Genomic DNA, 14,253 nt, shown 5'->3' with positions numbered 1-14,253 from the left:
CGGAAAAGCCCCTCTTGGAGTTCTGCATCGAATACTTGATCAACATCTTGTCAATATACGATGCCTGAGACAGTGCTAGCATTTTGTTCTTTCGATCTCGAAAGATCTGAATACTAAGAAAGAAATAAACCTCTCCCAAATATTTCATCTAGAATTGGGTCACTAGCCAGTTCTTAACTGTAGTCAGTAAAGCCTACATCATTCTCAATGAGTAGGATATCATCTACATACAACACTAGGAAAACTACTAAACTGTTGATGATCTTCTTGTAGACACAAGGCTCATCAACGGTTTGACTAAAGCCATAAGATTTGATCGTAGTATCAAACCTTATATTCCAAGATCGAGATGATTGTTTCAGTCCGTAAATGGTCTCCTCAAGATTGCCATTTAGAAAACCTTTTTCTCTTGACCTTAGACTATGAATCCCTCGGTTTACACCATATAAATGGTATCCTCAAGATTGCCATTCAGAAAAGAAATCTTAACATCCATTTGCCATATCTGATAGTCATAATATAAGGCAATGGATAGGACGATCCGGATAGACTTCAGCATGGTAACAGGCGAGAAAGTCTCCTTATAGTCGACTCCCTTTACCTGGGTATAACTCTTTGTCACCAGTCTAACCTTGAACGTTTGCACCCTCTCATCAACACCTTGTTTCCTCTTGTAGATCCATTACCTATAGGTTTAACCCCATCAGGTTGATCTACAAGATCCCAAACTAAATTGAAGTACATAGACTTCATTTTGAGATCCATGGCTTTGATCCATTCATCTATGTCAACATCCTCCATTGTCTTGCTTTTCCTTCCGCTGGATTGAAAAATCATCCTTATTTCCTGGTCCACACCCGCACTCGCAGTCAAAGAACTTACTTAAACTTAGTGCTTGCTTATCCAATTTTTGGGCCAATTCCCCCTTCGTACTACCAAAAAATGAGATTCTTGCCGAATCCGAGTTTGCTGCTCCAACCATTACCAAACTAATACCTATTCTGTTTAGTACTTCAGGTGCTTCTGTTGCCCATTCTTCTTCTGGTCCAATTCCATCTGCTTGCGAACCGGAGACTGGAATCTTTTTTTTAATGAAGAATACTAGAATAAGGAGTTTGCTTAATCCAGGGGGAGTTCCCTGTAAGCTTCTTCACTATATGGAGATGAAGATGGAGAGAAATACAACTATTTACAGTGTTTTCATAAGTAACTCAGCGCATGTGTGTCAAGTAGTCCAGAGGGAAAACAAGATAAAAGGAAAGATCATGCAAGCAATGAGCCAACATAAAGAACCGCGCGTACGTACCAACCGGGGTGCCGGATTTTTCCCATTCTGACTTGTTCCCTAGCATGTTTTTTCGGACGAAAAGTAATTATCACGGGTGGTCCAATTCTGACCGGTAATAGATACCGGGGTTGCCTAAGGCGGCAAAGATCGAAGATGATCCGAAGTAGGAAAGAAAGACCGAGCAAGTAGTATTGACTTAGACGGCCTACCTTCATACTCCTCTTAGGGGTGGTTTCAACCACTGAAGACTGTTAAACTCGGGATAAATAAAAAAAAAGTATATACCCCAGACTCGCGATTCGGGGATTTCCCTGGCTAGGATGGATGCAAAAGTCTGTCCCTGCTCAATGAATCCTCAACCTCGCCATCAACTACCATAGCTAGGATTTTAGTTAAACCCATATAGCGAACAAGTGAATCCACAACCCTCCCACTACGTCGAGGTTCCCTCAACACATAAGGTGGATTTGAGCTACTAGATGAACCTACTTCAACAACTTTTGATGAGGTATTAGACTATTCAACAACTATATTGAAGACTCGGTAGTTTCTTGGGAAAGTTCATTCAACACGATTTTGCTTCTAGGTCTGTGCTCCTTTATATGATCCTCCTTAAGAAAAGTAACATTTGTCGATACAAACACTTTGTTTATTTTAGGATCATAGAAATAACCACCTCTCGTTCCCTTGGGTAGCCTACAAATAGGCATAACCTTGAACTTGGTTCCAGTTTTTTAGGATTAGCCTCAAGCACATTGCTGGGGAACCCCAGATCCAGAATTGACGTAAACTAGCTTTACCATCATTCCATAACTCAAAAGGTGTTCTGGCAACACTTTTAGAGGGAACGCAGTTCAAGATATAAGTTGCAGTCTCTACTGTATAACCCCAAAACAAGTCAGTAAGGAAGTGTAACTCATCATAGACCGAACCATGTCCAACAGGGTTCGATTTCTCCTCTCTAGTACACCGTTCTACTGAGGTGTACCATGTGTTGAGAGTTGGGAAACTATTCCATATTCTATCAAATATTTCTAGAAAGATGAAGCCAAAAACTCTCCACCTCGATTTGATCGAAGTGTTTTAATCGTTCTATTTAATACATTTTCAACTTCAGCCTTGAATTCTTTGAACTTTTCACCCATACCTTGAATAATCATCATAAAAGTGATGAAATATTCATAAGCTCCCCTAGCTCGTACATTCATCGAACCACAAAGGTCTAAATGCACTAGCTCTAGAGGTTCTTTGGTCCTATGACCTTTTCCATTAAAAGGCCTTTTAGTCATTTTGCCTTCAAAGCATGACTCACACACAGGAAAAGAAATTTTCTTCTAACTTGTTTAAAAGTCCATTCTTCACCAACCTCTCAATCCTATTGAGATTAATGTGTCCTAATCTTAGGTGCCAAAGTTGGGCATTTTTCTTAGGAGAAATTTTAAGTCGCTTATTTTGAATTATGACAGTCTTAAACAACTTTATGTTATGGAGGGCATTTGTTGCTAACGGCCTTAATAGTTACAAATTACTTTCTAGTTGTGCAGAACATACATCAACACTAATCTTAGTAATAAATATTTTATCAAAAGAAAAATGTAGTTGATATTTACATTCTAGCAAATACTTTACAGAAACTAAGTTCCTCTTTAAATCGAGAACTACAAATACATCATTCAAAATGAGAAATTTATTCTGTAAAGTTAATCGGAGACTTCCCACTGCCACAGTTGAGACGATGTGCCCGGTTATAACTTGCATCGTCATTTCATCAGCACCAAGCTGCCGCTAGGAACTAATTCCCTGAAATGAAGAACAAACATGGTTAGTGGCACCAGAGTCAATAATACAGGCAGAATCATCATTCTCCACTAAACAAGTCTCCAAAACTAGTAAATCACATTTACCTTGTTTGGCCTTTTTCTTTTCTACCAAATATCTGAGGCAGTTTCTCTTCAAGTGCTCTTCCAGTTGCAATGGAAACATTTTTCCTTGTCAACCCTCACTGTTGCCTACCCCTTGGAGCAGCAGGTTGTGGGTTAGCAGGCGCCTTCCCCTTACCACCTTTCTTCTTCTTCCACTTTTGGTGTCGAAGGAAGAAGGTGCAGACATAGTTCTAGAGGTCGAACCTTTGTGGAACATTTTAGATGATGAAACTGAAGGAACTCTTGACGAAGAGCATCCATGAGCACGTTCGGATCTTTCTAATTTCACCATGACCAAAATACAACATAAAATTTTAACATACATGTATGCAAATTAACAGTAATTAAAGGCATGCTTTGAACAATAAAAATACAAGGAAAGAGTTCTCATATCAGTTGAAGACGCTCTTCAAGCTTTGGAACTCAAATGCAGCAAAACATCTCTATGCAATCTCTATCGCCCAGCAAACAAGTTGGCTGCAACAGCACGAACTATCATGAACAAGTGAATGCAGCGGGGACGATACCACCAACAGGAGCCCTTGGTATTCTCAGAGTGAGAATCCAAAGTGTGGTCTTTGGTGAGTTTGGTAAAGGTAGGAAGAAGAACTAATCGTGTAGACGATAAGCAAGTGGGAGAGAAAAAGAAGATATCATATAGCTAAGTGTTTATCGTTTAGAAGAAGCTACACGATCGTATAGGTTTTACTAAGCGATCGTTTAGAAAAAGGTGGACGATTGTTTAGAAAACACGACACACTATGCGATTGTTTAGGAAAGCTAAGCGATCATTTAGGGACTAGCGTGCGATCGTTTAGGCACGAGGTGTGCGATCGTTTAGGCGCTGAGCAACTATCGTATAGACTCTTGATTTATGTGATCATTTACGTTTCCACACCGATGCCAAATTTTTCGAACCTATGCAAAAATGAAACTAATTTTCATTTTATTCTTCGGTTAGCATAACCGAAGGGGCTGCTCCCACTAATGCATGTCTGAGAGGAATTTTAGGCCAATTATCATATAATTAACCAATTAAATAATTAATAAATATAATCATATTATATTCTTATCCTATAGTTTGATATCACATATCTACTATAGTAATTTCTCCTCCACATGATATAAATCATATTTATATCTAATTTTCTCTAAAATAACGTATCTCATACATTTAGTCAATTATATCATATATAATTAACCAGTCCAATTATATCATATATAATTGAACTCCCTCTTATCAATTTAAACATTTCAAACTGACCCAAACATTGATTCTCGACTTTACCCAAGCTACCCAGAGGACTTAATGGACTTATGGCTCGAAGCTCCAATGGTCTGTGAATAGCTGATTAAACTCTTTAGCCACGAGATCTACCATCCGTTAACTGTCAGGCATTCCACTAAAGACCAATAGCTGAACTCTTCTTACCATAGATATATTTCTGTGTCCATCGGATATAACCAATCATGAGTATGATGACCCTTCATAGATGCTCGTAAGTACAGTTGGGCCAAATTATCGTTTTGCCCCTATAGTGAATTCCTTCTTGTGTAGCTGAGTTCCTAGCTCCCAAATCAGATGAATCCTCAAAATGGTAGGTTTGAATTGGAGACTTGGCCACTCGCACCCATACAAATCAAAGGACCGCCCTCAATGGCAGGAGTTCCCAACACACTCAGGATTGAGGTCATGTTACCTATGGTCATCCTAGTGAAATGAAGTATCTGTCATGAACGGTGTTATATAACGAGATGTTAACACTTCGTGGTCAGATCTTATACAAACTCTTTGTATAGGATGCCCCCGGTCGCATGTCTCCAACACGAATGATCAGGATCAGATCATTTGTGACAAGTTACAACACTTGTGACCATTCCACAAAGCAGGCCACATCCGTAGCATTACCAGGATAAGGTTTCCCTCCTATATCCATATACTACAAACTATTTTGGTTATCACTCAAGACATGATCCACTTGTATGTCACCACATACATGCTTAAGTTACATACAAATAACTAGGGATTTTATATTTATTGGTTTGTGATAAAGCAAATAAAACATGCAATTGAGCAAAAAACAAGATGTGAAGTAAATATCATATATTATACAACACAAGTGTTTGTACAAGCTATTTACAAACTACAGGACACGAGACTTTAGGGCATCAACCTCAACCGAAGCAACATTTACTTCACCATTCTTCTCCTTGCTTTTTAGCAAGGATTGGAAAGTCTGCAACTCGTTGAGTAGAGTTGTAAGTTTAGAATAATGCTAACCTGGCTGGCCTCATCCATGCATGACCTATTCATCTCTATCACGTTGAAGTGGACCATCATATTGAGAATATGTTCCCGAACAGATGACCCTTTTTTCATCCGTGAGTTAAAGATGTACTTAAGAGCGTTGTGCTTGGGCTGTGCGAACAGTTTTCCGGACATCCCCCTCAAGAACTCCATGATCTCATGTGTAGTGACCATAGACTCATGCTTCTTGGCCAAAATTTTGTTAAGGTTGGCCAAGATGTACATTCGGTCCTTCTTATTCACCCGTGTCTAACGCTTATATGCTTCTTGAACATTTCGAACAGTAGTAGGAGGTGAAATAGGAGGACATTCCTCCGTAAGGACGAACCGAAGATCATTGATAATCAAAATCGTGTTAATGGTGTTTTTCCAACTAACGTAAGTTTTGCCAGTTAATTTATCAGCGACAAGCAAACTAATAGTCGCGGTAGCCATATTTAAATTGCTAGAAAAAGAACAAACTTAATTAAGTCTACTTGCATTAAACCACTTTTAGAAAACCAATCAAGTTTTAGCAAAATAGTCTAGTGTACCCTAAATGACATCTATTTTACAATGATGCTTTAGTGAAGTAGGACAAAAGTCACCATAGGGTGATCAAGTTCCCTTTCACTAAAATGAGACAATCTCAACCATTAGACAGAAACAACTCCTTGTAACTAAATTTAATAGTCATCATTTTTCGGTCCAAAATTTGTTAACATCCTTAACAATTTTGTGTAAATGTAACTCCTCATTTTAGGTCCTAAGGTACCGCCCTAATAAGCCTGAAGGAAATCTAAACATAGAGATCCAGTAAGCGAAAGTGAATCGTTCTAAATCCCATTGAGAGTGAACACAAACAATTACAGTCTAAATGGAAACGATTATACATCAACTATAAATTACTACATGCTACTTATAAAAGAACAAACAAGGGATAGAGTATGCAAACCTTTTAAAAACCTTTCTTCAAGTATCCCTCGATCGTTCAACAACTCGATCAGTACATGATCTAAATGAACGGAACAACCAACAACACGAACTAATGAATCCTTGATCATTATCAAGTCCAACTTGATCCTCGAACCCTCGAACGGAACAAGAACACCACCACAAGTGTTACCTTGGTATTCTCGGTGTGAGAATCTAGGAGTTGTGGGCTCTGTGTGACTTTGGATAGAGGAAAGGAGGATCTAGACGATCTAATAAGTGGGAGATATATGAAGTCTATCATATAGACTAGATAGTCGATTGTTTAGTAAGAAGAAACCAATTGTATAGACTTTACTACTGGATTGTTTAGCAACGAATAATCAAGTAACTATCGTATAGTCACTATCGTGTAGGCTACGAGACATTGTCATTTAGTAAAATGTTTTTACTCGATAGTCCTTTCTTTTGTCAAACGACATAAAATGAATGATCCAATTATTTTGGAAAACGATTTTCCTTTTATCTCAGAATTACCATAACCTCCAATAACCTTCCACTCAATCGGTTATTAAAGAAAAATAATAATGATCATATACTTAATATATTATAAATAAATATGATAACCAATTTATCTTATTTTATTTATAACCTATAGTTTTAATATTTCATCATATAAACCATAGTACTTTTTCTATGTTATGGTATTTAATATAAATCATATTTATATTAATTCCTCCAATTAATGTATCAAATACATCATATCAATTATATCACATATAATTGAATTAATTTAATTATATCACATATAATTAAACTTCCTCTTGTTAATTTAAACACTTCAAACTAACCCAAAATCTGATTCTCAGCTTGAACTCATTGAGCTACCAAGGGGACCTTATGGACCGTAGCTTGAAGCTCCAACAGTATGTGAATAACTGACTAAACTCTTTAATCACGAGATCCACCATCCGTTAACTGTTGGTCACTCCACTAAAGACCGACAGTTTCACTCTTCACATTACAGATATATTTTTGTGTCAATTGGATATAACCAGTCAACAGTGCGATGACCCTTCACAAATCGCTCGTAAGTATAACTGAGCTAATTTACCGTTTTGCTCCTATAGTTACATCTAACTCCTTAAGTACCACTGATTCCTCTAATGAACAATAAGTCATAATCCTACTATGACTGAGTCGTCTCTTCCCAAGAGAGGGTGTGACCACTATATTTAAGACCCGAAATCAGCCCTTAAGGGAGCAATTTATCTACTTGCCTTTGCTTCGGGGAAGGAGTGAATTCCGTATTGTATAGCTGAGTTCCCAGTTCCCCAATCAGAAGAATCCCCAAAATGGTAGGCATGTTGAGTTGGCAAGCTAGCCACTCTCACCCATACAAATCAAAGGACCACCCTCACGAGCAGGAGTTCCCAACTCAACCAGGATTAAGGTTATGTCACCTATGGTCATCCTAGTGAAATGTAAGTCTCAATTATCAACGGTGTTATATAAAAAGACTAATCATTTCGTGGTCCGGTCTTATACAAACTCTTTGTATAGGATACCCTCGCTCGCATGTCTCCACATGAATGGTCTGGATTAGACCATTTGTAGTATTTTACAACACTTGTAACATCTACAAAGCGGGTAGTATCCGTAGTGTCACCAGGATAAGGAAGGTATAATCCACTTGTATGTCTCACATACATACTTAAGTTACATGAAATAACCACGGATCTTGATTTATATGATTGAGGAAATGCTTATAAAAGAACACTTATTTTATTAATAACAATATATTCACAAAGTGCTTACAAACTAGAAGAACAACATGAGAATTAGGACACTAATCCCAAGCGACAAACCTTAGGGAAAAGCTGATTAGGTCAAGAGACTAAAACAACCCTATCCAAATTTAGAGATCAAATAGAGTTGTGCAAAAATGTTGTTCTTTAGGGAGACATCCATGATTCCACAAGGCGATGCACAGAAAATTTATCCAACCTAATGAGAGAGATCAAAAAATATGTTATCACATGTCCCACTCTAACTTACTATGAACATTCTCTCAATTCACCTTGGTATTGACCTACCCAAATGCCACCCGTAGGGGGAAACTCCCATGGTGCCTCGAGACCGATGATAGATCTTACGATGTGAACTTTTAGGGAGAAACGTGTAGAGGATAAAGTAAAGTATTATATACCCCATTTACCTCTCACTGAATGTTCTACCTAAGGCTCATTAACTTAGAATATTCGGCTACTAATTTTATCTTAATGATTTGTTTAATTTGCTAAAAAAACACTTGTTTTTTATGATTAAACAACTTTAATTCAAGTCTTATTAAACTCTTTAACAGTTAAGATATGTTCAGCTAAACTGGAAAATAATTTGTATGTGCTAAGCCCATTAGCAAAAAATTCCCTCCATAACATTGAAATGTTTAAAACTTCTATAACTAAAAACAAATGACTTAAAGTTTCTCCTAAAGAAAATGCCCAAATTTGGCACCTCCATTTGGAGAACATCAATCTCAATAGGATTGAGAGATTGGTGAAGAATGGACTTCTAAATGAGTTAGAGGACAATTCTTTAACTGTGTGCAAGTCATGCCTTAAAGAAAAGATGACTAAAAGACCTTTTATTGGAAAAGATTATAGAGCCAAAAAGTCTCTAAAGTTAGTGCAATCAGACCTTTGTGGTCATTTGAATGTGCGGTCCAGGGGAGGCTACGAGTATTTCATCACTTTTACTGATGATTATTCGAGGTATGGGTACGTTTATTTAATGAAACATAAGTCAGAATCATTTGAAAATTTCAAAGAGTTCAAGGCCGAAGTTGAAAATGCATTAGATAAATGGATTAAAACACTTCGATCTGATCGGGGTGGAGAGTTTTTGGATTATGAGATCTAGAACTATTTGATAGAACATGGAATCGTTTCCCAACTTTCAGCACCTGGTACACCTCAGTAGAATGGTGTATCGGAGAGGAGAAACAGAACTCTGTTGGACATGGTTTGGTCAACGATGAGTTATGCTTCCTTACTGGACTTGTTTTGGGATTTTGCAGTAAAGACTACAGCTTATATCCTCAACTGTGTTCCCTCCAAGAGTATTGTCAGAATACCTTTGGAGTTGTGGAACGAGCGTAAAGCTAGTTTGCGTCACTTCCACATCTGAGGTTACCCAACACATGTACTTGAGGCTAATACTAAGAAATTGGAACCACGTTCGAGGCTGTGCCTTTTTGTAGGCAACCCCAAAGGGACATTAGTGGGTTACTTTTATGATCCTAAGGAAAATAGGTGTTTGTGTTGACAAATGCTACGTTCCTTGAGAGGGATCAGATAAGGGAGCACAGTCCAAGAAGTAAAATCGTGTTGCGTGAGCTTTCCAAAGAAACTACTGAAACTTCAACAAGAGTTGTTGAAGAGTCTGCTACATCAACAAAAGTTATTGATGGGAGTTCATCTAGCAGGTCAAATCCACCTCAAGAGTTGAGGGAACCTCAACGTAGTGGGAGGGTTGCAAACCCACCTGTTCGCTATATGGGTTTAACTGAAATCTTGGCTATGGTAGTTGATGGCGAGGTTGAGGATTTGTTGTCTTATAAGAAGGCAATGGAGGATGTTGACAGAGATGAATAGGTCAAAGCCATGGATCACGAGATGAAGTCTATGTACTTTAACTCAGTTTGGGATCTTAAAGATCAACCTGATAGGGTTAAACCTATAGGTTGTAAGTGGATCTACAAGAGAAAACAGGGTGCTGATGGAAAGGTGTAAACCTTCAAGGTTAGACTTGTGGTAAAGGGTTATACCCAGGTGGAGGGACTTGACTATGAAGAGACTTTCTCGCCTGTTGCTATGTTGAAGTCTATTTGCATCCTCCTATCCATTACCTCATATTATGACTATGAGATATGATGAATGGATGTCAAGATTGCCTTTCTGAATGGTAATCTTAAGGAGGCCATTTATATGATGCAACTCGATGGATTCATAGCCCAAGGTCAAGAGAAAAAGGTTTGCAAACTGAATCGGTCCATTTATGGACTGAAACAGGCATCTCGATCTTGGAACATAATGTTTGATACTGCGATCAAATCTCATGGCTTTGACCAAAATGTTGATGAACTTTGTGTCTACAAGAAGATAATCAACAGTTCAGTAGTTTTCCTAGTGTTGTATGTAAACGATATCCTACTCATTGGGAATGATGTAGGTTTACTGACTTAGTTAAGAATTGGCTAGCGAACCAATTCCAAATTAAATATTTGGGAGAGGCTCATTTTATTCTTGGGTTTCAGATCTTTCGGGATCGAAAGAACAAAGTGCTAGCACTGTCTTAGGTATCGTATATTGACAAGATGTTGATCAAGTACTCGTTGCAGACTTTGTAGATGTTACAAGTGTTGTAAAGTACTATAAATGGTCTTATCCTGACCATTCATGTATTAGACATGCGAGCAGGAATGCTCTATACAAAGGAGTTTGTATAAGACTGGACTACGAAATGTTTAGTTTTATTATACAACGCCGTTCATGACAGAGACTTTCATTTCACTTGGATGACCATAGGTAACATGACTTTAATCCTGAGTGAGTTGTGAACTCCTGCTTATGAGGGCGATCCTTTGATTTGCATGAGTGCGAGTGGCCAGATCGCCGACTCAAACCTACCACTTTGGGGATTCATCTGATTGGAGAGCTGGGAACTCAGCAACACAAGACGAAATTCACTTCTTCCTCGAAGCAGGGGTAAATAGATAAATTGTTCCCTTAAGGGTTGATTCCAAGGCTTGAACAATGTGGCTCCACACCTTCTATTGGCTCGAAAAGGGTTTACTTATAGTGGGATTATAGCATATTGTTCATTAGAGGAATCGGTGGTACTTAAGGAGTTAGATGTAACTACAGGGGGAAAATGGTAAATTGGTCCAACTGTACTTACAAGCGATTTGTGAAGGGTCATCGTACTATTGATTGGTTATATCTGATGGACATAGAAATATATCTGTAGTGCGAAGAGTGCAGCTATCGGTCTTTAGTGGAGTGCCCGACTGTTAACAGATAATGGATGTCGTGATTAAAGAGTTTAGTCAGTTGTTCATGTATCGTTGGAGCTTCAAGCTATAGGTCCATAAGGCCCCTTGGTAGCTCAATGAATTCATGTTGAAAATCAGTTTTTGGGTTAGTTTGAAGTGTTCAAATTAACAAGAGGATATTTGATTATATATGATATAATTAAATTGATTCAATTATATGTGATATAATTGATTTGACGTACATTAATTGGAGGAATTAATATAAATATGATTTATATTATATGCAATAAAGGAGAAAAAGAACTATGGTTTATATGTTGCATATAATGTGATATTAAAACTATAGGTTATAAATATAATATGATAATTAGTTATTATATTTATTTATAATAAAATTAATTATGGGATAATTGATTTCGGTTATTTCTCCTAATAACCGACTTAGTGGGAAGTTGTAATCAGGTAACTATTAGATAAAATGAAAATCGTTTTCATTTTTTCATAATTGAATGCGCAAGAAGAAGCAAAAGTTACACAATAGCTTTTGAGAGAGTAAACGATCAAGGAACGAGTATCATATACGATAGCTACTCGCTACTAAACGATCAAATACCCAAGTCTATTAGATAGACTTCTTCATTCTCCCACTTATTCGATCTTCTACCAAATCATTAAGTTTCTTCTTCCCTCTACCAAATCCATACAGAGCCCATACCTCCTGGATTCTCACATCGAGAATACCAAGGTAGCCTCATGGTAGTGTCGAGTTTGCATTCAAGGGTCTAGTATCGAATTTAACTCGATTGTGATTAAGGATCTTACAACTCGTGCCGCTTACTGGTTTGCTTATGTTGCGTTCATGTTGTTCGCTTTGCTGTTGGATCGAGGAAATATTAGAAGAAGAGGTTCTTCAAGGTTATGTTCACTCGATCTCTTGTATTTTCTTTTTGAAGCATGTTGTAATTTAGTTTTAATGCATAACCGTTCTGTTGGATTTTACATGTTCATGTTCTTTCACAATGGGGTTTGGAACGATCTGCTTCCGCTCATTGGTTCTCTATTTTAAGAGTTCCTTCACTATTGACTATGCGATGAGCATGATAGTCACACGATCGTTTAACACGCATGCCTTACGTCGAATATCAAATACCGTGCAATCGTTTACTCCTCGAATGCCTACGCGATCTTATAGCCAACACAACACTATCGAGTAGACAACTCAACACGATAGTGAAGCATTAACTATGTGTTCATTTAGTATATGTTACACAATCGTATAGCAAATTCTACACGAACGCATAGCAAAATCTAAACGATTGTTTAGCTTTAGCTACACAATGCGACTACCATTTCATCATCTCCATCAAAAGGCACTGCAACCTTCACGTCTGAGGCTTCACGAATGACTAAAAAACAAAACGAGTACAAACTCGATTGTAAGAATTAATGCCCAAAAACGTAGGGGTCCTTACAAATTAACTTTTGTAATTTAAACAGAAAGCCAAAATAGAGACAACTATCCCGAAATATCCATCAACAAAACATCCACATGCCTTTAACAGTTAAACGCAATGCAGAACTTAAAACCCACCAACTGTAAAAGATTTCAATACAGAAAATGGAATTTCTAATCAGAACTACAACTTGTCTCTGATGCCAATTGAAGGAACTCGTTTTACAGAGAATCTATGAGCGAAAGCGGATCGTTCAAATCTCATTTTCATTGAAAACAAACGTTTACAGTAAAAAAAACAAATTATGCATCTTAACTAAAAATTACAGCATGTTTTTGAATAAGAAATAGAGTTCAAAGATTATACCTTTGAAGAATACTTCTTCACGTTAATCCCTCAAACAAACACGAACTCCTTGAACAACAATGAACTCTCCAACAGGAACAAATTCAAACCAAAAGGGGAAGACACAACTACTTGGTTTCCTTAGTATTCTCAGGGTGAGAACCCAAGAGTGGTGGGCTCTGGATATTTTGGTTAGGAGGGAGTTTGTGAGTTTACAGAAGGAAGACGATTGAGGAAGAAGAAGACTATCGTATAGCTTTTTACTTCAATCGTGTTGACAAAGAGTCTATCGTATAAGCTCTCTCTCAATCTATCGTATAGAATCTACACAATTCGTGTGTCTTAGGATATGAAATAATAAAATCATATTTGAACAAAAATCAACTAACCTCCCACTAAGGTGGTTAGAAAGAAAAAGAGATTAATTATCCAAATAATTAAATAATATAAATAAATATGATAACCAACTTATCATATTATATTTATAACCTATAGTTTAAATATTACATCATATACAATATAAACTATAGTTCTTTTTCTCTATTTTATGGCATTTAATATAAATCATATTTATATTAAAATTAACAACTATGAATCTCATACATAGAAAATATATTTGAATCACATTCAAATATTTATCCTCCAATTAAACTGTAATGTATCAAATACATTATGTCAATTATATCATATATAATTAAATCAATTTAATTATATCATATATAATTAAATTTTGTTTTATTAATTTGAATAATTTAAATTAACCCAAAAACTGATTCTCAACTAAATCCTTCTGAGCGACTAAGGGGACTTTATAGACCTATAGCTTGAAGCTCCAACGGTACGTGAATAATTAATTAAACTCTTTAATCACATTATCCACCATCCGTTAACTATCGGGCACTCCACTAAAGACTGACAGCTGCACTCTTCGCACTATAGATATATTTATGTGTCCATTGGATATAACC

The sequence above is a fragment of the Benincasa hispida genome, chromosome 9, assembly GCF_009727055.1.
Source record: "Benincasa hispida cultivar B227 chromosome 9, ASM972705v1, whole genome shotgun sequence".
Taxonomy (NCBI): Eukaryota; Viridiplantae; Streptophyta; class Magnoliopsida; order Cucurbitales; family Cucurbitaceae; genus Benincasa; species Benincasa hispida.
The sequence above is the reverse complement of the archived record's forward strand: the minus strand, read 5'-3'. Positions refer to the sequence as shown.